At 39.0% G+C, this 26,556-nt stretch overlaps 1 protein-coding gene and 1 pseudogene across 3 annotated transcripts in view; one reads left to right on the forward strand and one right to left on the reverse strand.

Annotated features, from left to right (window-relative positions):
• The window catches only part of RAD54L2 (RAD54 like 2), a 116,566-nt gene that overhangs the window by 47,460 nt on the left and 42,550 nt on the right, over window positions 1-26,556 (forward strand). The window lies entirely within an intron of this gene.
• Window positions 22,438-22,862, reverse strand: LOC123605683 (annotated as a pseudogene).

Below are 26,556 nucleotides of genomic sequence, written 5' to 3' on the forward strand. Positions count from 1 at the left end.
GAGAAATCAGTAGCAGAGTCCTTGTGGCAAGACTTTGTGGTCTGGGGGTCATGGATTCATCAGATGGCTACAGGCAGGTGTGGGGGTAACCGTGAGTTTCCTGAAATTATATGCACAATTCTGCTTGTATGGACATGAGGGGATTACCTAGGGAGAGATTCTCAGATGAAAGGTACACAACTCTGGAAAGCCTATTACATCTCCTGTGGTGCTGCTCTGCCTCCCAGCCATTTCTAGTGACTATAGATTGCTTCTGATGGGAGAGAACTGCACCTTCATAGCTGGTAGACCCCCTCTGGACTCCTATTTAGCTCAATCCTTCCTTTGCCCCCAACTTGTTGAAGTGGTATTGACTTTTTTTCTCTAGTCCAGTGTGAGGTCATCTGGCCAGCCATAGAGCTTCTCAGTTCATTCCAGCCTTGCATGGCATAGGATGGAGTTGTTTGCAAGCTTCCTGTTAACTGAGGAATAAAGTTTTTGTCTGTTGTTTATAACAGACCACACTAGTAGAACTAGGAAAATGTGCTACTATTCTTCTCCAGATTCTAGGAGAATAACATCAATTCTGTTTCTTTGCTGCTGGTACTGTCTTCAGTTCTCATTCATCCTGACAGTTGTCACGTGGTTCAGGGATCAGTTTTTCCTCATTTATACTGTTTAGGTAGTCTCTGCCCTATTTCCACTTCACCTCTGGCAGGGAAATTACCATTTTATTTATTTCTTTTTCCTGATATCATTTGCTGTCCACTGTAATTCAGTTGGAGTCTCCCAAGATGGTACTGTAGTTCCTTTCTATATAAAGTAGAATAAGTAGAAATAATGGAAGATAGTGTGTGCTGGCACGGTATACCATCATACTGTCTTGCTTTGGTCTCATGGTTCTTAAGATGGCATTAGAGTGCCCCTGGTATCTGCATCACTTTTTGCTTTTCATCATTTGGGTTCTCAGAATTATATTTCAACTACCCCCTAGATTCATGTCAGGTTTAGATTGGATTTTAGATGTTGCTGGTGGGTATAATGGATATATACACACAGTTTTCCCTCTTGGCTTCTTGGAATTCTGTTTTCCTTGTTCGGTTCTTAATTATTAAGACAAAACAAAACATATCCTTCTGTGCACTTTATTATTTATTTAGAAGCGGCAAGATTTTTTAAAATTATTTTTTAATGTTTATTAAAAAAATTGTTTTTAATGTTTATTTTTGAGAGAGAGAGAGAGAGACAGACAGACAGACAGACAGACAGTGGGAGCAAAGTAGGGGCAGAGAGAGGGAGACACAGAATCCAAAGCACGCTCCAGGCTCTGAGCTGACAGTACAGAGCCTGATGCAGGGCTCAAACTCAGAAATCGCAAGATCATGACCCAAGCTGGAGTCGGGTGCTTAACCAACTGAACCACCCAGGTGCCCCTAGAAGTGGTGAGAATTTAATTGTGATTTGTCACAGCTGTGTAACTGGAGGGTTTTGTTTGTTTGTTTGTTTTTACTATTTATACAACTCTCAGATGAAACAATTTTTTAAAAATTTGAAATGACTTATTTTTATTGCCTTTAAAGTTCCGAGTGTTAAAGCGTTTGGTGGGTACTTTTTCTCTTGCCTTGCCAGGGTTATCTAACTTCTTGGAATTTGATTAAGTATCCTTTTGATGTTTCACTGTAGTGTTAGAGCTGTGCTCACCCAGGCACTCCCAAATGGAAGTGATACTCGTGTTACTTGTGGCAATTCTGCCCCTGTTTTAGAGCTCACAGTTTTCCTGGTTCTCTCATTTTGAACACTATGAAATTTTGTTGAAACATCTGAGACCTGCCTGTCTGTTCAGTCTTGCCTTTCCTGCCTTGGCTTGCTGGTCATCTCACAACCTTAATGGGTAGAGCGGCCCGCTATTCTAAAATTAGGAATAGCTATGAATAGTCTTAGCTGGTATAGTGTGATGTGGCCTTTTGTTGTCTTGGAGCAGTCTTTCTCAACCTGGGATGATTTTACCTCCCAGGGGACAATTTACAACGTCTGAAAACAGTTTTGATTGTCACGACTTCTGGGAGGTGGGGGAGGAATGCTACTGGCATCTTGTGGGCAGAGACCAGGGATGCTGCTAAACATCCTACATTGCACAGGACAGCTCCGTCCTACACACAGTTATTGTGGCCAAATATCAATAGTGCTGAGATTGAGAAACACTTTCAAAAAAGAAATTATTACTTCAGCTTTTTTTATTTGAAGTTTCATCTCTATTGGATAACAATAACTCACTTTTATAGTGCTTCTTCATCGTTTACACCAACATCTGAACAATCGTACTAACCTTTTCAAAGAACTTTTGGCTTTGTTGATTCTCTTGATTTGTGTATGTTTTCTTTGTAATTTCTACCTATAATAATCTTCCTTCTACTTCTAGCAGTACTTTCAAACTTCTTAAGAATGTGCTTACCTTTTTTTCCTAATAAAAACAATCAAAATTATAAATTTCCCTCTAAGTACTGCTTTAGTCCATCCCCTCACAAACATTTTGACATACTTTATCCTAATTTATCTTGATAATCCTATCTGTTAGGCAGAGCAGATACATTTTAGGGATGAGGAAACTGAGGCTCAGAAAGGCAAATGGCTTACTCAGTATAACTTTACAAGAAAGTGGCGGAGCTGGGCCTTTGGTTTCCAAAGTGGTACTCCTTTTTCAAATCCATGTTGCTTCTGAGACTATAGATTCATATCATTCCCTACCTGTAATGGGTTGCTTTCTCTCTTAGTTTGTACTTTAAGGAAAGAAGTTGATTGGTAATACTGTTGACTAGAGATGAGAGAACAATTAGAATAGCATAAGTAATGGCAAAGTAGAAGGGCAAGTATGGCATATGCTAGAGAATGGTGAGCTATCTTGTTTGATGTAGAATTGGACACATTAGGGGGATGACCAGAGTGAGACTGGAGTGGTGGCCTGGAATCAGGTTAGGAAGGAGTTTAGAATTTGTTTTATAGGCAGCATGGAATTGACGGAAGTTTTTACTGGGGAGCATTCATTAAACCTTTGATTTTTAGGAATGTTGTTTTAGCAGCATGAAGAAGAGATGGCCTATTAGATGGTGAAGACCAACTAGGTCTGTGTTAGAACTTTACAGAAAGGATTAATGAAGATTTGAACTGTTTGGATCAGTTGACCTACACAGGAGTATTAAATGGTCAGATTTGTAACAGTGGAATTTATAGGACTTGGTGACTTACTTGATGTGTGAGGCAGGTTGAAGATGGGATAGGTAAAGCCTGGGAAGATAATGAAATCTTTACAAAGGTGGGAAGAATGGTATAGGGAATGGGGGAATTAGAGATGTAGCTTTGCTACATTAAATTGGGGCATTATCTCCTCCTTGATACTGACCTTTGAACGTTGACTTGTGGGGTAGTAGTCTGAGAATAAGGAGACTTTGGCTCTTGGGGAGTAGCACCATGATTTTGTCTTTAAAAAGGTAGAGAGAAAATAGTGCTTTCCATTTTTAACACATTAGGGGCTCATGGCATGTTGTGAAACATTTTTGATTGGTTTTTGTTTCCCCTGTTTGTTTTTTCTTTTTCTTTTAGAGAGAAAGAGCGAGAGAGCGAGAGAGCATGTGCATGAATGGGGGAGAAGGGCAGAGAGAGGGAGAATCTCAAGCAGGCTCCATGCTCAGCATGGAACCTGACATGGGGCTCAATTCCCTGACCCTGGGATCATGACCTGAACTGAAATCAAGAGCATACCCTCAACTGACTGAGCCAACCCAGGCGTCCCTCATTCCCCTGTTTTTCTTTTCTCCAGATGTCTGTGTTGAGTTTTCTCTATTCTCTTGGAATGGTGGGAGAAGTTGGATGTCAGCACCTTACGGGGTCTCTGATTATCAAAGGTAGAGGTTCAAAACCTGGTGCCTCTGGGAATTGGCTTTCCTCATGCAAAATGTTTTTCTGGTTCAGTATTTTCTTCTAGCTCAGCTTCAAGTCCAATGTCTTGCCCCAGATAAAGTACTTAGAAATATTTAGATGAAGGGAACTCCTAGAATAATCTAGTCTTTACAAAAAAAGTTCATTTTCAGTTGCTGCTTAATGTGTATTCCAGTGGATGTATAAGTGTCGCACAGCTGCTATCTGTCACAGAGTCCTATGTTTACATGGCTTTGTAAAAAGATCTTTCTTTGCCTTGGTGGTTCATTAGCACATTTGTTTTCCTCAGCATCACTCCACTGTAAGCCTTCAGTGCAACTGTAAGTGATGGAGTTTAGACCAAGAGATATTTTCAAGGGTTTTCCTGTCTATACAAATGGCAAAGATCTTAACATCTGTTTCCCCAAGGTAGCTTCTTGTCCTCTTGCAGCAGGGAGACAGGGAGAAAAATAGCAAGAAACCTGGTCCTGAATATGCACTAGTGGTTGGGTGGGTGGAGGGGATGCTTAAAATTTAAACTATTAATTAACAAGGACTTCATGTGTTTCTTATTAACATTCATCTGTATTAATGGATCCAATTCCTGATTTCACTTGTTCTCCAAGTGAATAATGAATCTTAGTTTAAAAAAAAAATTTTTTTTTAAGTTTATTTATTTTGAGAGAGACGGAGAGAGCATGAGTGGTGGAAGGGCACCTAGAGAGGGAGAGAGAGAATCCCAAGTGGGCTCCACGCTGCCAGTACAGAGCCCAATGTGGGGCTTGAACCCACAAAGCAGTGAGATCATGACCTGGGCCAAAACCAAGAGTCAGACGCTTAACCAACTGAGTCACCCAGGCACCCCTGAATCTTAGTTAATAATATGATTCCCCTTTCCATTACCACTTGCACTTCTTTTAGGCTACCTTTATTCTTGTGAAATATTTGCAAGGAAAAGCCAGATGTCCCATTTCTTTCCTACAGTATTTTTACTCTATTACCTGTGCCAGTTTCTCTGGTCTTTGCTTGGTTCTCCAGGAGGATTCTGGGGCCACCACCACTCTTTTCTTCTGAGAGCATTCTACTCATCCAAGCTGTTTGGCCCATGTTGTGAACAGCCTCATTAACCTAACACAAGAGTAGGGTTTTTCTAATGGAATATTACTAGAAAACAAACCAAAGCCCCAGCCAGAAACTGCAGACTTAAAGAACTTATTTGTTACTCTAAGAATGATTGCTTGCCAAAGGGTTTCATTTCCAAACTCATTTCCTCAGGCCGTGGTAGGCATACTGGGAGTTTATGAAGCTTCAGGATGAACATGACAAACCTTGTTGGAGTGCCAGTTTTATCAGGAGATAGGTGGAGTGGTGTTGGGGGTTGGGGGTTAGTACTTTGGTAAGGAATTTTAAAAAATTGTAATAAAAATTAGGCATAGAAAATAATTCATATGCATTTTTAAGGTAAAATAAGATTTTTTTTTTCCAAATAAATTTCAGAGTTTAGAATTTTGGATCGTGCCATGAGAGTCCCCAAGGGATAAGAACGTTTTCTGCAGACATTCAGGACTCGTCAGTGGAAAAGTTTGAGAGGCCCTGGCTTAAGTTAATCAAGATCTGGACACAGACTGCCTTGATGGGCACATCTTTTTAGAACATGAAGGCCTTCTTTTTTTGTTGTTTTATTCTTGTCTGTTTTACATGGCATATCAGGATACTGAGATCCTGGAACTGGAGCTAGATATGTTCCTTCTGGAACCTGCTTCATAGCCATCTTATTGACAGAAAGCTAACCTCCTGAATATCAACTTTGGCCTCAGGCTGACCTCCTTCACCTTAAACCACTGAGTAGGGAAAGCTGATCTTCTCAACCTCTGGATCTCTGCCTTTCATGCAGAGAGTTTGCTTTGTGCTTTTTCACTGACCCCTTTCTATTTGTCCTCTTTGCTTACAATGTAAAGAATTAGGGGTAAAGTGTTCTAGGCAGAGGGCCAGAGCAAAGGCCCTGGTGTGGGAACGAATTTGCTGTTTAAGAATCAGGAACATAGAGGCCATGGTGGCTGGAGCGTAGAGAATAGAGGCCAGAGTGGTTTTCGATGAGATAGGGAGGGCCTGAGCATGTAGGGCCAGCGGTAGCAGTTTGAGATATACCCAAACCCTGGTTTTATTCGTTTGGGTTCCAACATGCTTTTTCAGATTCTCACCGCGAGTTCTGGACATATCATTAAACAGTAGCAGTCTGCAGGAAAAGTCATGCTCTCTGAGCAGCTGGAAGTGGAAGAGGTGTAGGGGAGCTTCCAGAAATTTGAACTAAGATCAGAGTGGGTGGGGTGATTTCAGCAATCTAATGGGAACTCTAACCAATGTTTTCTCCCTCCAATGGAAGCCCCCAGGGCCCTTCAGAAGGCAGCATAGTCTATGGAGTTGTAGTTTTCACCATTTTTTATGACCTTTCTGTTACATTAGACATTCTTAGTTTAAGCCTAGATTTCTTCCTTTTCTAAGAATAGTTTTTAAAGGAAATATTTATTTATTTTGAAAGACGGAGCATGCACATGTGCACTCCCGTGTGAACCAGGGAGGGGCAGAGACAGAGGGAGAGAGAGAATCCTAAGAAGGCTTGGCGCTCTTGGTGCAGAGCCCAACACAGGGCTCAATCGGATGAACCGTGAGACCATGACCTGAGCCGAAATCAAGAGACGATGCTTAACTGATTGAGCCACCCAGGCATTCCTAGATCCATTTTTAAAAATTTAGTGTGATAGAATCCATTCCTGTTGTTCATTTTAATACTCAAATTGTCCTGGGTTTGGCTAGTGGGAGCCCATTTCAGCTGACTTCAGTATTCCTTTGACATGTTCCCTACAATTTGTGAGCACTTCCTTTTCTTTCTGGTACAACGGTGTTCCAAGCCTAGCTTGTATCTTCTCTGTTCTGACCTGGGAATTGGCCTTTTCTCCAAACTCCTGGTTTCTTTTAGAGGGAAATGGTACTTAGAAACCAAGATCTGGGCTATACATATGCTCATTACTACTAGGATATCATTGATTGTTGGCTCTTTTGGTCTCTAGAGCTAGGAAATACATTTATTTAAAAAATTGTGTTCAGGGACGTCTGGGTGGCAGTTAAGCGTCTGACTTCAGCTCAGGTCATAATCTCGTGGCTCGTGGGTTTGAGCCCTGCATTGGGCTCTGTGCTGACACGGTGAAGCCTGCTTCAGATCCTCTGTCTCCCTCTCTCTCTGCCCCTCCTCATTCATTCTCTCATTCTCTCTCTCTCTCTCTCTCTCTCAAAAATAAAAAAAATAAAACTTAAAAAAATAAATTAAAAATTGTGTTCATAACAGTGCTCTTGATTTTACTCCTTCTCCCATTCCTTATCTGTATCTCCCTTTTCACCCGGTGAGAACCTGGTTCCCAATAGCATCATGGTATTTTTTCATTTGTTCAATTGTACAGTGCACTCAAAATAGTTTAAGATATCCACTACAAACAATAAGTCTAAAGTTCAAGATTATTTTTGCAATTTTTTTTCCTTTTAATATATCTCACTTAAGCTGCATAGACAGAGTACTATATTGTCAAAAAGTTTACTTGGATTTTTGTTTGTTTTTCCAGCTTATCAAGGTTTAATTGTATACTGTGTATATACCCTTAAAACTATCATCAAGTTAGTGAGCATATTTGTCACCCCTGAAAGTTTCCTTATCCCCTTTTGAAGTCCTTCCCTCCCCTCCCTGCCTTCCAACCCTGTCTCTAGTGAACCATTGATCTGCTTTCTGCCCTTACTGATTAGTTTATATTTTATAGAATTTTGGTATAAATGAAACCACATAGTGGTTTTGTTAACGAAGTGGATATGGATTGTGTGAAAGAAAGAAGGTAAGGATCAATCCCAAAGTTTTTGGATTGAACAGCTTGAAGATGCCATTTTCTGAGCTTGGAAAGATTGGGGGAGAGGCACAGAATGGGGACAGACAGAAGTGTAGTTTTAGAGACATGTTAAGTTTGACATGTCTTATGGCTCCAAGCTAAGATGTTGAGAAGGCAGTTAGTTAGATTACTGAGTTGAAGTTCAGAAGAGAAGTCTACATTGAAGATAAAAACATGGGCTATATCTGTATATAAATGGTACTTATGACATGGGACAGGATGAGATCATCTCAGGAATAAGAGAAGTAATCTGAGTGACTAAGCACTGGACACTCAGCAGTGGGGAGGGTGATAAAGAGGGTCTAGGAAAGAAGACTGAGAAGAAATGGCCACTGACGTAGTAGGAGACCCAAGAGAAAAGTGCTATGGTGGCTTAAAAAAAAAAAAAACAGTTTCAAGGAGGAAGTGATCAACTTTGTTAGTTAAAGGCTAGCAATAACCAGGGTAGTATGAGGAGTAAGAATTGACTGCTGGATATTTGTAGTATTTGCAAATCAATCAACATGATACATCACATTAATAAGAGAAAGGATAAAAACCTTATCATCATTTCAATAGATGCAGAAAACGCATTTGACAAAGTAGAATATTCATTCATGATAGAAACCCTCAAGGAAGTAGGTTTAGAGGGAGCATACCTCAACATAATAAAGGCCTTGTATGTAAAACTCACAGTTAACATCATCAGTGGGGAAAAACTGAGAGCTTTTTCCCTAAGGTCAGGAACAAGACAAAGATGTCTACTCTCACCACTTTTGTTCAACATAGTACCGGAAGTCCTAGCCATAGCAGTCAGACAACAAAAAGAAATAAAAGGAATCTACATCAGTAAGGAAGAAGTAAAACTTACATTATTTGCAGATGACATAATACTATATATAGAAAACCCTAAATACTCCACTAAAAAACTAGAACTGATAAATGAATTCAGTAAGGTCACAGGATACAAAATCAATATACAGAAATCTGTTGCATTTCTATACACTAATAATGAAAGAGGAATTAAGAAAACAATCCCATTTACGATTGTACAGAAAAAAAAAAAAGTAACCTAGGAATAAACTTAACCAAAGAGGTGAAAGACCTGTACTCTGAAAACTATAAAATATTGATGAAAGAAATTGAAGACGACAAAAAGAAATGGAAAGGCATTCTGTGCTCATGGATCAGAAGAACAAATATTGTTAAAATGTCTATACTACCCCAAACAATCCACAGATTTCATACAATCCCTCTGAAAACACCAACAGCATTTTTCACAGGACTGGAACAAATAATCCTAAAATTTGTATGGAACCAAGAAAGACCTCAAACAACCAAAGCAGGCTTGAAAAAGAAAATTGAGGTATCACAATTTCAGACCTCAAGTTATATTACAAAGCTATAGTAATCAAAACAGTATGGTAATGGAACAAAAAATAGACACACATATCAATGGAAAGAATAGAAAGCCCAGAAATAAATGCACAATTGTATGGTCAATTAATCTTTGACAAAGGAGGAAAGAATATACAATGGGAAAAAGACAGTCTTTTCAACAAATGGTGTTAGGAAAATTGGACAGCTACATGCAAAAGAATGAAACTGGACCACTTTCTTATACCATACACAAAAACAAATTTTAAATGGATTAAAGACCTAAATGTGAAACCTGAAACCATAAAAATCCCAGAAGAGAACACAGGCAGTAATTTCTCTGACATTGGTTGTAGCAACATCTTTCTAGATGTGTCTACTGAGGCAAGGGAAACAAAAGCTAAAATAAATTATTGGGACTACATCAAAATAAAAATCGTCTGCACAACAGGGGTGCCTGGGTGGCTCAGTCAGTAAAGTGTCTGATTCGGTTTTGGCTCAGGTCATGATCTCTCATGAGTTCAAGCCCTGCATCAGGCTCTGTGCTGATGGCATGGAGCCTGCTTGGTATTCTTTCTCCCTCTCTCTCTGCCCCTCCCCTGCTCTCTCTCTCTCTCTCTCTCTCTCTCTCAAAATAGATAAATAAACTTACAAAAAATTTTTTTTAAAAAAGATCTTTTGTACAACAAAGGAACCAACCAACAAAACTGAAAGACAATCTACTGACTGGGAGAAGAAATTTGTAAATGATATATCTGATAAAGTGTTAGTACCCAAAGTATATAAAGAACTTATACAACTCAACATAATAATAATAATAATAATAATAATAATAGTAATAAAAAAATGGGTAGAAGAGATGAATAGACATTTCTTCAAAGAAGACATCCAGATGGCCAAGATGCTTAACATCACTCATCATCGGGGAAATGCAAGTCAAAACCACAATGAGATATCACCCCACACCTGTCAGAATGGCTAAAATGAAAAACACAAGAAACAAGTGTCAACAAGGATGTGTAGAAAAAGGAACCCTCGTGCACTGTTGCTGGAAATGCAAACTGGTACAGTCACTGTGGAAGACAGTATGGCGGTTCCTCAAAAAATTAGAGAACTACCCTGTGATCCAAGAATTGAACTACTGGGTATTTACCCAAAAAATAGAAAAGCACTGGCTCAAAAAGATACATGGATCCTTTGTTTATTGCAGCATCACTTACAATGGCAGCAGCCCAAGTGTTCATCAGTAGATGAATGAATAAAGAGGATGTAATGTGTATACACACACATACATACAATGGAATATTATTCAGCCACAAAAAGAACAAAATCTTGCCATTTGTAATAACATGGATGGATCTAGAAATATAATGCTAAGCAAAATAAGCCAGTCAGAGAAAGACAAATATTATATTATTTCATTCATGTGGAATTTAAGAAACAAGACGAAAGAAAAAAAAAAAAGACACAAAAAAACAGACTCTTAACTATAGAGAACAAACTGATGGTTGCCAGAGGGGATGTGGTTGGGGGCATGGGTGAAATAGGTGAAGGGGACTAATAATACACTTATCTTGATGAGCACTGAATAATATATGGAATTGTTGAATCACTGTAATGTACACCTAAAACTGATATAACACTGTTAATTACACTGGAATTAAAATTAAAAGAGAATTGGCTGTCAGATTTAGCAGTGTGGGCGTCCTTGGTGACCTTGATGAACATTTCAGTGCCATGATAGGGGCTAAAATAAGAACAGGTGGAGAGGAATTGGAGACCCTAAGAATAGACAAGTTTTTTGAGGGGTTTTGCTATACAAGGAAACAAAAAGAAGAAGCAATAAATGAGGGGGTATTTGAGGTCAAGGAAAGGCTTTTTTAGGGGTGTCTGAGTGGTTCAATTGGTTGAGCATCTGACTCCTGATTTCGGCTCAGGTCATGATCTCACGGTTCATGGGATCCAGCCCCATGTTAGGCTCTGTGCTGACAGTGTGGAGCCTGCTTGGGATTCTCTATCTCTCCCTCCCTCTCTCTCAAATAAATCTAAAAAACATTAAAAATAAAAAGAAAGGCTTTTTTAAAAGTTAAAAAATTTTATCCTTCTAACTTTTTGCCAGTGGGGCTTATCAGGTAGGGAGGGAGAAATGGATGACACAGTATAGTTGGGGGCAGTCCATACTGGCTCAAGCCAAGACCTGGGAAAAATCCTTTACCTCAGAATGTTAGTGTGTAATAGAAAGGAACACCCCTCAGGGCAAGGTAATCATCTTCCTCTAAATTTTTGTATCTTGGGCAAGACCTTGCTGAGCCTTCAGGTTCACTTCTGCAAGATGAAATTCTGCAACCTGAACTCTAGATCTGTTGTTTTCTCATTCTGGATGAAGATGTGGAAGTATGGGCATGTTTTTAGGAACAAAGAGGAATCACCAAAGTGGAGAAAAGGGCTGTGAATCTGCATGGAAGGCCAGTTTAGCCATGTGACTTGAATGCAAGACAGACAGTATAAATAGCTCTCTATTGCGTTCTAGCATTTTTTTCTCAACTTAGATGACCAGCACCAGTCCTTAAATTACAGATTCACGACAGATCTTTTTATTCTGTATTTGTTTTATCCTCTTCCCTTCCCCAGAAAGTTGTATCACCTCTTCCTGAGACAAGTTGGATATCTGTTGTTGGACTGATTTTTTAGAGTAGCCTAAATCAAGAATTTAGGGTGACTTCTTACTAGAAATGAAGTAGTGCCAATTTTGCAACCATTTCCTGTCCTTTTCTGTGTGCCAGGCTTAAAGACACAAAGGTGCAGAGTTCGGGTGTGCTGGGGGCAGAAGATTGTTTGTAAATCTGCGGCAGGAAAGCGTGTCAGATGTTGACCCAGTTGTTCAGAGTGACTTTGTAGGACCTTCAACCCTCTTTCCCAATAATCCAGGGGGTGGGAACTTCTGACTGTGAGTTTAATTTGCATTTCCCTGATTATTTAAGATGTTAGGCTTTTTCTGGGGCGCCTGGGTGGCGCAGTCGGTTAAGCATCCGACTTCAGCCAGGTCACGATCTCGCGGTCCATGGGTTCGAGCCCTGCGTCAGGCTCTGGGCTGATGGCTCAGAGCCTGGAGCCTGTTTCCGATTCTGTGTCTCCCTCTCTCTCTGCCCCTCCCCCATTCATGCTCTGTCTCCCTCTGTCCCAAAAATAAATAAACGTTGAAAAAAAAAAAAAAAAAACATGTTAGGCTTTTTCTATATGCTTATGACCATTTTCAGTCTTGTAAAGTGTCTGAACACATTTTTTGGAACATTTTTCTTTCCTTTCATCTATTATTGATTGGAATTCTTCATATCTGGTTATGAGTCTTATTGGGTACACACACACACACACACACACACACACATCTTTTCCTTCTATATTGCTTGGTTTTTCACTTTTAATTGTGTTTTGTGGGGCTTATTTTGCAGTTTTATGCTCCTTTTTATATTGTATTTTTGATGAATAGATGTTTTAATTATAATGAAATCAAATTTATTTTTACCCTTTATGTTTAGTGCTTTAGTGCTTCCCCAAGGTCATGAAGATATTGTTATTTTTTAGAAGCTTTAAATGTTTTACCTTCACATTTAGGTCAGTGATCCATCGTGAATTGATTTTTGTATGGTGTGAGGTAGGGGTCAAGGTTCATCCTTCTCATTTCCAAATATGATTATCTAATTGATTCAGCATTCTGCATTGCATTTTCCTGTACCTTTTGTTATAAACTGAGGCACAGTACATACATAGCTGTCTCTGAACTCTATTTTTTTTCCACATAACTTTCAGGGAAATGGGAATAGAGGGGAAGTTATGCAGTGTGGTGGCTAAGAGCATGAACTCTGGAGACAGATCAGTCACCTGGGTTTAGATCCTATCTTTACTACTTAATGGCTTTTTGAGCAAATTTCCTTATCTGTAAAATGGGAATAATGGTAGCACTATCTACTTAATAGGGCTGTTTTGAGGACTGAATGAGTTAATGTTTATAGTATTTGTAATGGCCTTGGACATGACTAGGGATGCAGTGCATGGGATCCAAATCTAGTAGGGCTCACTGCAGACCTGGTGCTGGGCCTGTAGCTATTCACCAGCTACTTTGTCTGCCCTGACTTCACAGTTCCCAGCAATCCTCCTGAAGGAGTGTCTTTAAGTGTTTTGTAAATTGTATTCTGAAGTCTTATAGTAGTCTTTGGTCCAATTTAGAGTACAGAAGCAGGATGTGCCAGGTTTGAATAAAATTCCCCAAACAGCATACCAAGAGAGAAAGCATCAGTTACTAACCTTGTCTCCCCAGATATATTGACAGGCACTGCAGCCTAACAATGTTGAGCACATGCTGAAATAAAAATAAAAAGGAAGAAACCTAGAGATGGTCTTCTATAGGCTTTTAGGCAGAGACCTGAAAGAGAATATGGGTTACAATTAAATTAGAATCTAACACATCCCTGTTAGATAAGGAAATGAGAAAAGAGGGACACAGCATCTGCAAAGGCCCAGAGCCTCTGAGAGCACCATGCTTTTGAGGCTAGAGAACATGGAACTGAGAGTGGGTGGGTGGAGAGAGGTTTTTGGTAGTCAGGTAGTGAGCTAGCAATCAGGAAAGGCATGAAGGATTTCAGATTTTATCCTAAGAGCAGAAGGGATAGTTTTAAAGTGTTTTAAAAGATCCTGGGTGGGTGGAGACTGTGACTAGAGCGGATTCACAAAGCTCACTCTTTCTGCAGTGTGGATTGCAGGGAGGCAGGGAGACTCTGGAGGCCAGAGCAAGAATCCAGACCAGGTAGTACAGTGGTGTGGAGAGAAGAAGAGAGGGATATTTAGGTAACTTCTTAGGGCACAGAATTCATGACTGAATATGAGGAGATGAGAGAAAGCAAGAATGAATGAGGCTTTTTTCCCTTGATGGTCACTGAGTGTGGTGGAGGTCTAAAGAGTTGCTACTCTGTGGGGTGTGGGATGCTGGGAGAGCTACTACGGAATGCTCTTCCACTATAGAGACTTTGTGCTTATGTTCTTAGCCACTCTTCTTTTAATTGTCCCCTTCACCCATTAGGAAGCAAGGCTGTTGTGTAATGTGCTCCTGGGTAAGTACATATTTTCTTTGCATTTTCTACAGCCCCAAGGAAAAGGTTTGTTGTTTTATTTTTATTTCTTAAATTAAATTTAATTAATTAATTAATTTTTAAGTAATCCCTGCACCCAACATGGGGCTCAGACTCATGATCCCAAGATCAACAGTCTCATGCTCTACTGACTGAACCAGCCAGGCATCCTTGTTGTTTTATTTTTAATATGATCAGCCAGAAAGGGCCTTACCAGTCTTTCTTTGATCAGAGCAACTCTCTAACCTTTTGCATTCATGGAGTTAACATTTAAGGTTCCAGCCAATGAGACTATTCCGAGAGTCTGTAATCTGCACTAGTTTATTATTTTGCCAAGGCATGACTTTTAATGATGCTCTCTTCAGGTTGGGGTGTGGAGAGTGAGTCCTGTCCTGTCCTCCAGAGCATCTGCTCCTCAACCTACCCTGTTCTCTGCTCTCAGATCAGAAATTCTGACAGGATTGTTTAAATGTTTCAGTTGTACATGAATGCATTTTGTGGAAGAAATTATGTGCTATAGCAGTATTCTCTAATTTGGGCATTTTGCAAAGGTATCTTATCTCTTGCCTCCTGTGCTTTCCCTTCATGATGTCTGTTGTGAAGTCTGATTTGATGCTTTGCTTGTGAAACCCTACTCTTTGTTCACAGCCTTTTCTCACCTAATGAATCCTTCTGGGAATTTGAGGTTTTATTTTTTGTGGTTGGTAGCCTCAATACATCAAAATGTTCATGAGTAGAATGAAAAAGTAAAAGTTCTGTTGAATGACCTTCCCCCACCTCCTCCCTGCAAGACAGATTCCTAGCACGCTTTTGTTTGTCCATTGGACCAGCTTTACTGTCTTCTAGGTTAACAGACACAAGTAACACATTTTGAAGGATTATCACCTTAGTGTGTGTACACAAGTCCTCTCTCAAAAGACACAGAATGAGCTTTTGCTATTTCTCTTTGCTCATTCCCTCTTAAAAGAGGCAGCACTTAATGCCATCCTAGTTTCCTCTTGCTTGTTGTGGACACCCTAACATGGGAGTCCTAGTGGAGTTTGCATGTTATGGAAAGATTTGTATGTTATTCTGTGCTTCTGCCACCATTTAAAGTGGGTTTGCAGGCAGGAGAATGGGTGTGGGGTTTTGCCAGCCTGAGATCCAGAGGGAGGGGCAACAGTTCCCCAAGGCCATAAACAGGCTTATTCTCTTCATTCTTCTTTTAAAATCCCCACTTTGATGATGCTGAGATCCTGTTTTCCCCTCTTACACTCAGCTGTCAGGCTCAGTGGGGATGCCTGGAGATTGCTTTCTAGCCTCCTTGAGAGAGGCTGCCAATTGGAGTCCTCACAGAACAGCAGGAAGCCCAGCATGGACTGACATGTCCCTTGAACCAGCTCCAGTCTTGACACTTCTCTCTGGTTATATAACATCAAGCAGCTGCAGCTTCCAGAACCACTTTATTCCTTATAGTGCTGAATGGCAGGTGGAGGAAGCACTGACCCTTTAGTGATCCTGAAGTTTCCAGGAATAATTTGCTTGAATATTTAATTCTATTTTTATTTCTTCCATGTTTGCATCACTCATACTTTGGGAAATAAGCAAGGCAATAGTCCATTGCTTCAGTCTTCCCACTAAGGTCCTTAGCCTAGTCCCTATTTATTGATTGATTTATTTATTTAGGGTGATGTTTTTTAAATTTTTTATTATTTTTAAAAGTATTTATTTAATTTTTTATTTTAACGTTTATTTATTTATTTTGGGAGAGAGAGAGCACAAGCGGGGAAGGGACAGAGAGAAGGAGAAAGAGAATCCCAAGCAGGCTCCGTGCTGTCAGTGCAGAGACCCACACGGAGCTGGTTCTCACACACCGTGAGATCATGACCTGAGCCAAAATTAAGATTTGGTCGCTCAACCAACTAGGCCACTCAGGCACCCCGAAGTTTTTTTTTTTTTTTTAATGTTTCATTTGTTTTTGAGAGAGATAGTGCAAGCTGGGAAGGGGCAGAGAAGCAGGGGACAGAGGATCTGAAGCTCAACTGACTGAGCCACCCAGGCACCCCTCACATAATCTTTTTTAAAAATCTTTATTAGACAGTTAAGAGACCTTTGGAAGTAAAATTACAAGGGAAAATTTTGAGGAAAGAGTGGCCAGTCTTTTATCACTCGAGACCTTTAGCAGATCTGGAAGGAAGAGCTCTCCCCACCCCAGGCAGCTGACTGAAGATTGCTAGGTGCCATGGTCACCAGGTGCCTTGGGTCATATGTTGCTCTTGGATGGGCTGCAGCTGTTTCCAGATAGGATTCAGCTCTTCAACTTTGCATGCTGGGTAGTGGGGTTTCCCTCCCTTAATGTGTTACAATGGCTAGGTGTCGTGTTGCTTCTGGAATTCTGGGGGATGGAAGGATGGGGTAAATCAGGCTGAGTATATATGATCAGCATTAATGTTTAGCATGGAGACTTCAGTTAAGGAGGGGAAAAAATTAGTATGAGTTTTCTCATGGCTGATGGAATAATAAAGTTGAGTGATTGGAGTAAGTGTGGGAATACTTCAAGAACCAGCCTACTTTTCTGAAGTAATGATTTTGGTTTTGACTACTGTAGGCGATGAAGTTTTTCAGATTTGTAAGTATTCTTTATTACACTTACAACTCCTTTGCTATTTATTTTATAAGTAGCATCTAGTCTGTGGCTTATCTCTTAACATTGTTGATAGTGTTCTTTGTTGTAAAAAAAAAAATCTGTAATTTTATTGTAGTCACTTTAAATAAGCTTTTCCATTGTTCAGTGGTCATTTATTTCATGGGTGGAAAAGAGGCATATTTTAAAGATTGGAATGTGGTTTTCATCAACATCTTTGTTCTTAAGTGTTTATTTTGAGAGGGGGGTGTGGAGAAAGCATGAGCAGGGGAAAGCATGAGCAGGGGAGGGGCAGAGAGAGAGGGAGAGAGAAAATCCCAACCAGGCTCCTTGCCATCAGCACAGAGCCCAATGCGCGGCTCAAACCCACGAACTGTGAAATCATGACTTAAGCGGAAATCAAGAGTCAGATGCCCAACCGAGCCACCCAGGCACCCCTCATTTTTTTTTTTAAGGATGCCTTGTGAAGAGCAGAAGTTTTTAATTTTGATGAAGCACTTTTATCATTTTTTTCGCTTGTGGTTCAAGCTTTTTGTATCCTGCTTAAGAAATCTTTACTTACCCTAGGGGTGCCTGGGTGGCTCAGTTGGTCGAGTGTCTGACTTCACCTCAGGTCATGATCTCACAGTTCATGGTTTTGAGCCCTGCATGAAGCTCTGTGCTGACAGCTTGGAGCTTGGAGCCTGCTTCGGATTCTGTGTCTCCCTCTCTCTCTGTCCCTCCCCTACTCTCACTCTTTCTTTCCTTCAAAAATAAACATTAAAAAAAAGAAAAGAAAAGAAATCTTTACTAACCCTAAAGTTGCGAATATTTTCTACTACATTTTCTGCTAGAAGTTTTATAGTTTAAGCTTTTATATTTAGGCCTTGATCCATTTTGAATTATTGTTTATGTATAATATGTAATGAGGTGAGAATTGTATCTGTTGCAAATGGTGTGTTGGAAAGATTATCTTTCTCCATTGAATTACTTTTAATTACCTTTACAAAGAATCAATTGACTATAAATGTGTGGTCTAATTCTGGACTGTATTATATTACTATGTTTATCCCTAGGCAAAATCATAATTACTGTAGTTTCAATCAGATAGTACAAGAATTCCAACTTCATTGTTGTCTTAAAAAATTATTTTGATTACTGTAGGACTTTTGCATTTTCACAAGAATTTTAGACTTCTGTCAATTTCAGTTGCAGATAGTGGCCACAGTTAAAATAGCAAAGTGGAAGCTACATTGCCTTTTATGCTAGCCTTGGAAGTTATAGTGTCACTTCTGTCTTATTCTTTTGGTTATAAGCAAGTCATAAGCCCACCCAGATTCAAGAGAAAAAGATTAGAATTTATTTCTCAATAGGAGGAGGATCAGGGTCAAACTGTAGGAAAGCATTGGGATGAAAGATATTGTTACATTCATCTTTGGAAAAAAGACTGCCACATTCCAGCCTCTGGCCACAGTAATTCACATCATCCCACATACAAAATACACTGCCCCCTTTCCTCAAGACCCTCAAAGTTTCATTCCATTTCAGCATCAGTTTATAGTCCAAGATCTTGTCATCTAACTCAGATCCATGTGTGAATGTGGCTTTCAGTTGTAGTTTCTTGAATTCACTCCCTAAGTACAGTTTCTCTTATCTGAAGACTTTTTTCTAAGTCTTTTGTTTAACAGAGATCTTCAAGGCATGCCTGCAAAATCTTTAGGAGGCTTTTAGTCTGTTTGAAAAGGTCTATGAGGCACTACTTTAAATATTTCTGAAATCATAACAAAGGATCTTACAGGTCTACCCTGGATTTGATATCAATTTTCCATGTTACTACTGGTGATAGAGTTGCTAAACTGTCTGAAACAGTGTTTCTTTTCCTTTAGTTTTCTGTAACATTTTCCTTTAAGCCTTCATCAATAATCTCCTTGAGACCCTTTGGGCTTTTATGACCAGTTTCCTTATGACCCTTCCAGCTTCTTCTCACCACTTAACACCAAACGCAAAACCATACTCTAATTTTTTATTGATTTGTTTATTCTTATTTACCCCAAGTACCAAGTGTCTGTTTCAGTTACTAATACTGTGTCATAAATTTCCCCAAAACTTAAATGATTTAAAACAATAACATTTATTATTTCTTTTGGTTGCTGCTTGGCTGACAGTCTAACATCTAGGCCATCTAGATTTCCCTCCTTCCCTCCCTTCCTGTCTGCCTTCCTTCCTTTCTTTTTCAATTTTTTTTAAAGTAAGCTCTACCCCCAGTGTGGGGCTGAAACTCACCACTCCAAGATCAAGAGTTGCAAGCTCTACTGACTGAGCCAGACAGGTGCCCCTAGATTTCTCCTGATTGAATTTTTCTTGACTATGGATACTTTCTTGTTTCTTTGCATATCTGGTGATTTTTGAGTAAATAAAATGGTCTTTGTGCATAATATATTGTAGAGGCTCTGCATTCTTGTTCATTCTGATTTTCATAGGCAGCTCAGTTACTGATTGATCCATCACCTTGAACTTATGAAGCCTTGGTTTTATGCCATTTTAGTACCAATCTGTGAAAAGCCCAAGATGTTTTCCAATCTAATTTGGTAGGACTCAATCTCTAAATTCTCTCTTCTTGCAGACCTTGTCAGGGCTTGGTTTTAGGCTTTGTTAGGGAGGATCCAGTATATAGGTCTTACTGTAGAATGTGGTTCATACTCTTAGGGACAGCCTTTCTTTTGTCTCAGCAGGATGGCAGGGGTGTTATATAAAATGTTAATGACATCTTTAAACTCTGGCAAGTCTACAACTCCCTAATTCCCCTGGCATTGCTCTTCCCCTAGCACTGCTAGGCTTCTAGTATCTCTATGCTGTTCTCACTGTGGTCAGATACATACTCTGAATGATTTCACTTGTTTGAAATTTGTTGAGGTTTGCTTTATGGTGCAGTATATGGACAATTTTGATAAATGATGCATGAACTGTTGAAAACAATGTGTGTTTTGTCATTGTTGAGTGAAGTGTTCTAAATATGTTTGTTAATTCAGGTTTGTTGTTTCATTCAGTTCTTGTATAGCCTTACTGGTGTTTTTGTCTGTTGGCTCATATTCTTGAAAGAGACTTGTTAGTCTCTGATTATGATTGTAGATTTCTGTATTTCTTCTTTCAGTTTTGTCAGTTTTAATGTATTTTGACACTAAGGTGTTGTGTGTATACAGAATTGATATTGTTATATTTTCTTTGTACAATGACCTTTTGTCATTATGAAACATCCCTTTTTATTTCTGGTAATGCTTCTTACCCTAATGTCTCTTTCACCTGATTTAGTATAGATAGATATGTCAGCTTTTTTTTTTTTTTTTTAATTTTTTTTTTCAACGTTTATTTATTTTTTGGGGGACAGAGAGAGACAGAGCATGAACGGGGGAGGGGCAGAGAGAGAGGGAGACACAGAATCGGAAGCAGGCTCCAGGCTCTGAGCCATCAGCCCAGAGCCTGACGCGGGGCTCGAACTCACGGACCGCGAGATCGTGACCTGGCTGAAGTCGGACGCTTAACCGACTGCGCCACCCAGGCACCCCAGATATGTCAGCTTTTGATTAGTGTTTATTTGTGTTTATTCTTTTACTTTTTTTTTTTTTTTTTGGTCTATTCTTTTACTTTCAACTTTTTCTCTGTTCTTATTTGTTTTTCATGCTTGCACCAGTTAGTTGGGTTTTGTTTTTTTGATTCAGTCTGACAGTTTTAGTCTTTTAATTGAAATATTTAGTCAATTTATAGTTTATGTAATTATTGATAGAGTTGTGTTAAAATTTATCATCTTGCTGTTTATTTTCTATATCATCTTCTATTTTGTTCTTTTTCCTTTGGATTAATCAAGTTGTTGGCATTTTTTTGTTTTTGTTTTTGTATGATTCAGTTTTCTCCCTATTGGCTTGTTAGTTATACAATCTTTTACTATGCTTTTAGTGGTTATTTAGGTTATGGTATGCATCCTTGTCTAATATAAATCATTGCTTTTATTACTTCCCCAACTGTATTAGAACCTTAGGACATTTTATTTTATTTTATTTTATTATTTATTTTTAACCTTACAGCATTTTAAATCTGTTTACTTCTTTCCTGCCTTTTAGGTTATATATCCTTATTTTAACTCTACACATTTTACTTAAAAATTTTTTTTTTTTTTTAATTTTTTTTTTCAACGTTTATTTATTTTTGGGACAGAGAGAGACAGAGCATGAACCGGGGAGGGGCAGAGAGAGGGAGACACAGAATCGGAAACAGGCTCCAGGCTCCGAGCCATCAGCCCAGAGCCTGATGCGGGGCTCGAACTCCCGGACCGCGAGATCGTGACCTGGCTGAAGTCGGACGCTTAACCGACTGCGCCACCCAGGCGCCCCTTAAAAATTTTTTTTAATGTTTACTTTTGAGAGAGAGAGAGAGAGAGAGAAAGAGTGAGCGAGTGAGTGAGTGAGCATGAGTGGGGAAGGGGCAGAGACGGGGGCGGGGGGAGGGGGACACAGAATCTGAAACAGGCTTCAGGCTCTGAGCTGTCAAGTGCAGAGCCTGACATGGGGCTTGAACCTATGAACTGTGAGATCATGACCTGAGCTGAAGTCAGATGTTTAACTGACTGAGTCACCCAGGCACCCCTTAATTCTACACATTTTAAATGCTATAAAATGTTATTGTTTTTCTATAGTCAGTATTCATTATATTTGCCTCATCTATACCCTTTTTGTTCCTTTATTTATTTATTTATTTATTTATTTATTTATTTATTTATTTATTTATTTTTAGGAGTTTATTTGAGCAAACGTCAAATAGGGTGGTACCAACTAGAAGAGGTTAGGAGCCTTTCCTTTTATGGTGTTTTTCATTCCTTCATTTCTCTCTTTCTTTTTTTTCTTTTTTTTTTTTTTTTGTCTGAGATCATTTTTTTTCTGTCTCAAGGACTCCCTTTGGTATTTAGGTTTGAAAATGTTTTTTGGCAACAAATTTAATGTGTGTTTCTGTTTGTCTGAAAATTGCTTTATTTTGCCCTCATTTTTGAATGATGTATTAGCTGGTACAATATTCTAGGTTGCCAGTTACTTTCTTTCAACACTTAGAAGATTTTCCACTGTCTTCTAGCATCTTTCATGTCTGAAAAATGCATTGCCATTCCTATTGTTGCTCCTTTGAAGGTAATGTGTTCTCCCCCACTTATGACTACTTGTACAGCTTTTTATTTGGTATTAGTTTTCAAAAGTTTTGCTATAAGCTCCCTAGGAATGGTTTTTTGTTGTGTTTTGTTTTTTTCTATTTATCCTACCTGTCATCCATAGAGCTTCTTGATTCCAGTTATTATATATGTTATTTCTAGAATTTCCCTTTGATTGTCTTTTTTTATTGCGTCTGATTATTTGGTGACATTATCCCTGTTTTCATTTTCTCCATTTCTTTGTTTTCTTGCACATTTTATCAGTTATTTATTATTATTTTTTAAGTTTCTAGACCACCAGTGATTCTGGTTCTGTTGTCTGTTTATCACCTCTTAGTTTTTTTGTTTTTTTTTTTTTTTTGATACATTATCTTATTTTATTCAAATACCAGTCTGATCACACATGGTCCAAAAACACTCAAATAACAAACCAAGTATAGACAGATGTTAAAGATTGGTCTTCAAATATCATAGCCAATGATGCCATGCTTTCCTATGATCTCGCTGACATAAAATCACATCCACACCTCAGTAGCCACCAAACCATTCAGCAGAGTTTCCTTAACTGTAAGCTGTTTGAAGCTACCAGTTTGAGCACTCTTGACTATTTTTTTCAAGCTCTGAATAGCTGTAGGGATCTCAGCAGGGGTTGGAGGAACCAACTCAACCTTGGCATAGTGTCAAAATGTGGCCAATTGAGTCTTCGAGCAAGTCACAGCAGCCTTCGCCAGCTCTGGGGCCTTCTCCGTGAGGTTACGGACAAACTGGGCCATGATTCCAGGATTTTCCCTCTTAGTTTTTGATCATTTGGTCTTGTCTCCTGGCATAGCTGGTAATTTTTCATTGAATGCTGGACAGTGTACATAAAAAGTTATAGAGACGATGGATAATATCTTTAGAGAAGTTTTCCTTTTCTTCTTCTAGGCACATACAGTGGGGCTGATCACCTTAATCCAGCAGGACAAAGCTGAATAAATGTCAGATCATAGTTTATAAGCCTTTGTTAACTCCTGGCACACCCCTGTTTCTAGAGTAAGGCCATCCCATAGGTTCCACTTGAGAATGAAGGTGTTCCCTGGAACCATCTGCTCTGGTGGTTCCTAAATTTCTAATCCTTCTCTGCACCTTGAGATTGCAGAAACATATTCTCTGCTTTTCAGTGGCTTTTAGCTTAGCTTTTTAGTCTCCCATCTCACCTTTAGAGCAAAGCAAATGACCTGATGAAAATGAACTGAGTTTTTGGCTCAGTTTTGCTTTTCCCATTTCATTAGGATCATGGTCCCTCATGTTGTCAATTTTTGTCTTTTTAGCCTCATGAAATTGTCAAAAGTTCTGGTTTCTTTGCTTTTTATTAACAGCCCTCAGTTTGGATGACTCTCAGTTTGCCCCAACACTCAGACTTGGCAAAAGAGGGGAATAAATGGCAGGAGAATGCTAGCTCACCTCTTCTTAATTTCCCTTTCTCTGTAATCTTGTCCCTTCTACTTCTGGTTCTCTCAGCATCTCTTCAATGCCTTCAAAAAGGTTTTGTTGTTTTTAAATTCAATAACATGTTTCTAGCTATTAGTGCAAGCAGTGGTTTGCCTCAAGCTATTCCATCTTAGCTGGAAGCAGAAGCACCAAGCCAACATTTAAAAATATGTATATATTCTTATTGAGGTATATTTTAAAGTTATAATTCAATGATTTTTAGTATATTCACAAGGTTTTTATTTTTTATTTATTTATTTTTTTTATTTTAAAAAGAAATTTTTTTTTTCAACGTTTATTTATTTTTGGGACAGAGAGAGAGACAGAGCATGAACGGGGGAGGGGCAGAGAGAGAGGGAGACACAGAATCAGAAACAGGCTCCAGGCTCTGAGCCATCAGCCCAGAGCCCGACATGGGGCTAGAACTCACGGACCGTGAGATCGTGACCTGGCTGAAGTCGGACGCTTAACCGACTGCGCCACCCAGGCGCCCCTATTCACAAGGTTTTTAACTATCACTACTGTCTAATTTCAGAACATTTTCATTACTCCAAGAAACAATCCTGTTATCCATAGGCAGGCACTCCCATTACCCTCTCTCTCAGCCCCTTGCAACCACTATCCTGCTTGCTATCTATATAGATTTACTTGTTCTGGGCATTTCTATAAGTGGAATTGTACAATATGAGGCCTTTTGTGTCAGACTTCTTTAACTTAGTGCAGTGACTAAGCCAGCTGTGTGTATGTGTGTGTTAGAATATATGTAACATGAAATTTACCATTTTGGCCATTTTAAAGTGTAAAATTCTGTGGCATTAAGTACATTTACACTGTTTTGTAACCTTCACCACTATCCATTACCAAAACTTTTTAATCATCCCATATTGAAACTCTGTACCCTTTAAATCATCACTCTCCATCACTTTCTGTCTTTATTTTAACTATGCTAAATACTTCATATAAATAGAATCATGCAGTATTTGTCCTTTTGTGACTGAATTATTTAATTTAACATAATGTCCTCAAGAATCACGTTGTAACCCAGCAATTGCACTACTAGGTATTTATCCAAGGGATACAGGTGTGCTGTTTCAAAGGGGCACATGTACCCCAATGTTTATAGCAGTGCTATCGGCATTAGCCAAAATATGGAAACAGCCCAATTGTCCATCGATGGGTAAATGGATAAAGAAGATGTGGTGTATATATATACAATGCAGTATTACTCGACAAAAAAAAAAAAAAAAAAAAAAGAGATCTTGCCATTTACAACTATGTGGATGGAACTAGAGGGTATTATGCCAAGCAAAATAAGTCAGAGAAAGACAAATATCATATGACTTCACTCATATGTGGAATTTAAGATACAAAAAAGATGAACATAAGGGAAGGGAAGCAAAAATAATATAAAAACAGGGAAGGGGACAAAACATAAGAGACTCTTAAATACAGAGAACGAACAGGGTTGCTGGAGGGGTTGTGGGTGGGGGATGGGCTAAATGGGTAAGGGGCATTAAGAAAGACACTTGTTTTTCTTAATGAAGCACTGGGTGTTATACATAGGGGATGAATCACTAGAATCTACTTCTGAAATCATTATTGCACTAGATGCTAACTAACTTGGATGTAAATTTAAAAATAAATAATAAAAGAAACAAAAAGAATCACGTTGTGGCATGTGTCAGAATTTCTTTCTAAGGCTGAATAATATTCTATTGTATGTATATATCACATTTTACTTACCCTTTTATCCATCAGTGGATACCTAGGTTGTTTTCTTGTTTTAGCTATTATGAATAATGATCCTGTGAGCAAGACTGTATGTCAAGACTCTGCTTTCAGTTCTTTTGAGTATATGTCCAGAAGTGGAATGGCTGGATCACATGGCACTCCAGTGTTCTAACTTATTGAGGGATTGCCCTACTGTTTTCCATAGCAGCTGTGTCATTGTGCATTCTTTTTTGGGGGGGGGGGGGGGGAATAATGATGAATTCAATTTTATTTCTTCTTTTTTTAATTTTATTTTTTAAATTTACATCCAAATTAGCATATAGTGCAACAATAATTTCAGGAGTAGATTCCCTAATGCCCCCTACCCATTTAGCCCATCCCCCCTCCCACAACCCCTCCAGTAACCCTCTGTTCTCCATGTTTAAGAGTCTCTTATGTTTTGTCCCCCTCCCTGTTTTATATTATTTTTGTTTCCCTTCCCTTATGTTCATCTGTTCTGTGTCTTAAAGTCCTCATATGAGTGAAGTCATATGATACTTGTCTTTCTCTGACTAATTTCACTTAGCATAATACCCTCCAGTTCCATCCACATTGTTGCAAAAGGCAAGATTTCATTCTTTTTAATTGCCGAGTAATACTCCATTGTGTGTGTGTGTGTGTGTGTGTGTGTGTGTGTATACACCACATCTTCTTTATCCATTCATCCATCAATGGACATTTGGGCTCTTTCCATACTTTGGCTATTGTTGATAATGCTGCTGTAAACATTGAGGAGCATGTGCCCCTTTGAAACAGCATACTTGTATCCCTTGGATAAATACCTAGTAGTGCAATTGCTGGGTCGTAAGGTAGTTCTATTTTTAATTTTTTGAAGAATCTCCATACTGTTTTCCAGAGTGGCTGCACCAACTTGCATTCCTACCAGCAATGCAAAAGAGATCCTCTTTCTCCACATCCTCACCAACAGCTGTCATTGCCTGAGTTGTTAATGTTAGCCATTCTGACAGGGGTAAGGTGGTATCTCATTGTGGTTTTGAGTTGTATTTTCCTGAAGATGAGTGATGTTGAGCATTTTTTCATGTGTCAGTCGGCCATCTGGATGTCTTCTTTGGAGAAGTGTCTATTCATGTCTTTTGCCCATTTCTTCACTGGATTATTTGTTATTTGGGTGTTGAGTTGGATAAGTTCTTTATAAGTTTTGGATACTGACCCTTTATCTGATATGTCCTTTGCAAATATCTTTTCCCATTCCGTCAGGTGCCTTTT

This window comes from Leopardus geoffroyi, chromosome A2, assembly GCF_018350155.1.
Source record: "Leopardus geoffroyi isolate Oge1 chromosome A2, O.geoffroyi_Oge1_pat1.0, whole genome shotgun sequence".
NCBI classification, from domain to species: Eukaryota; Metazoa; Chordata; class Mammalia; order Carnivora; family Felidae; genus Leopardus; species Leopardus geoffroyi.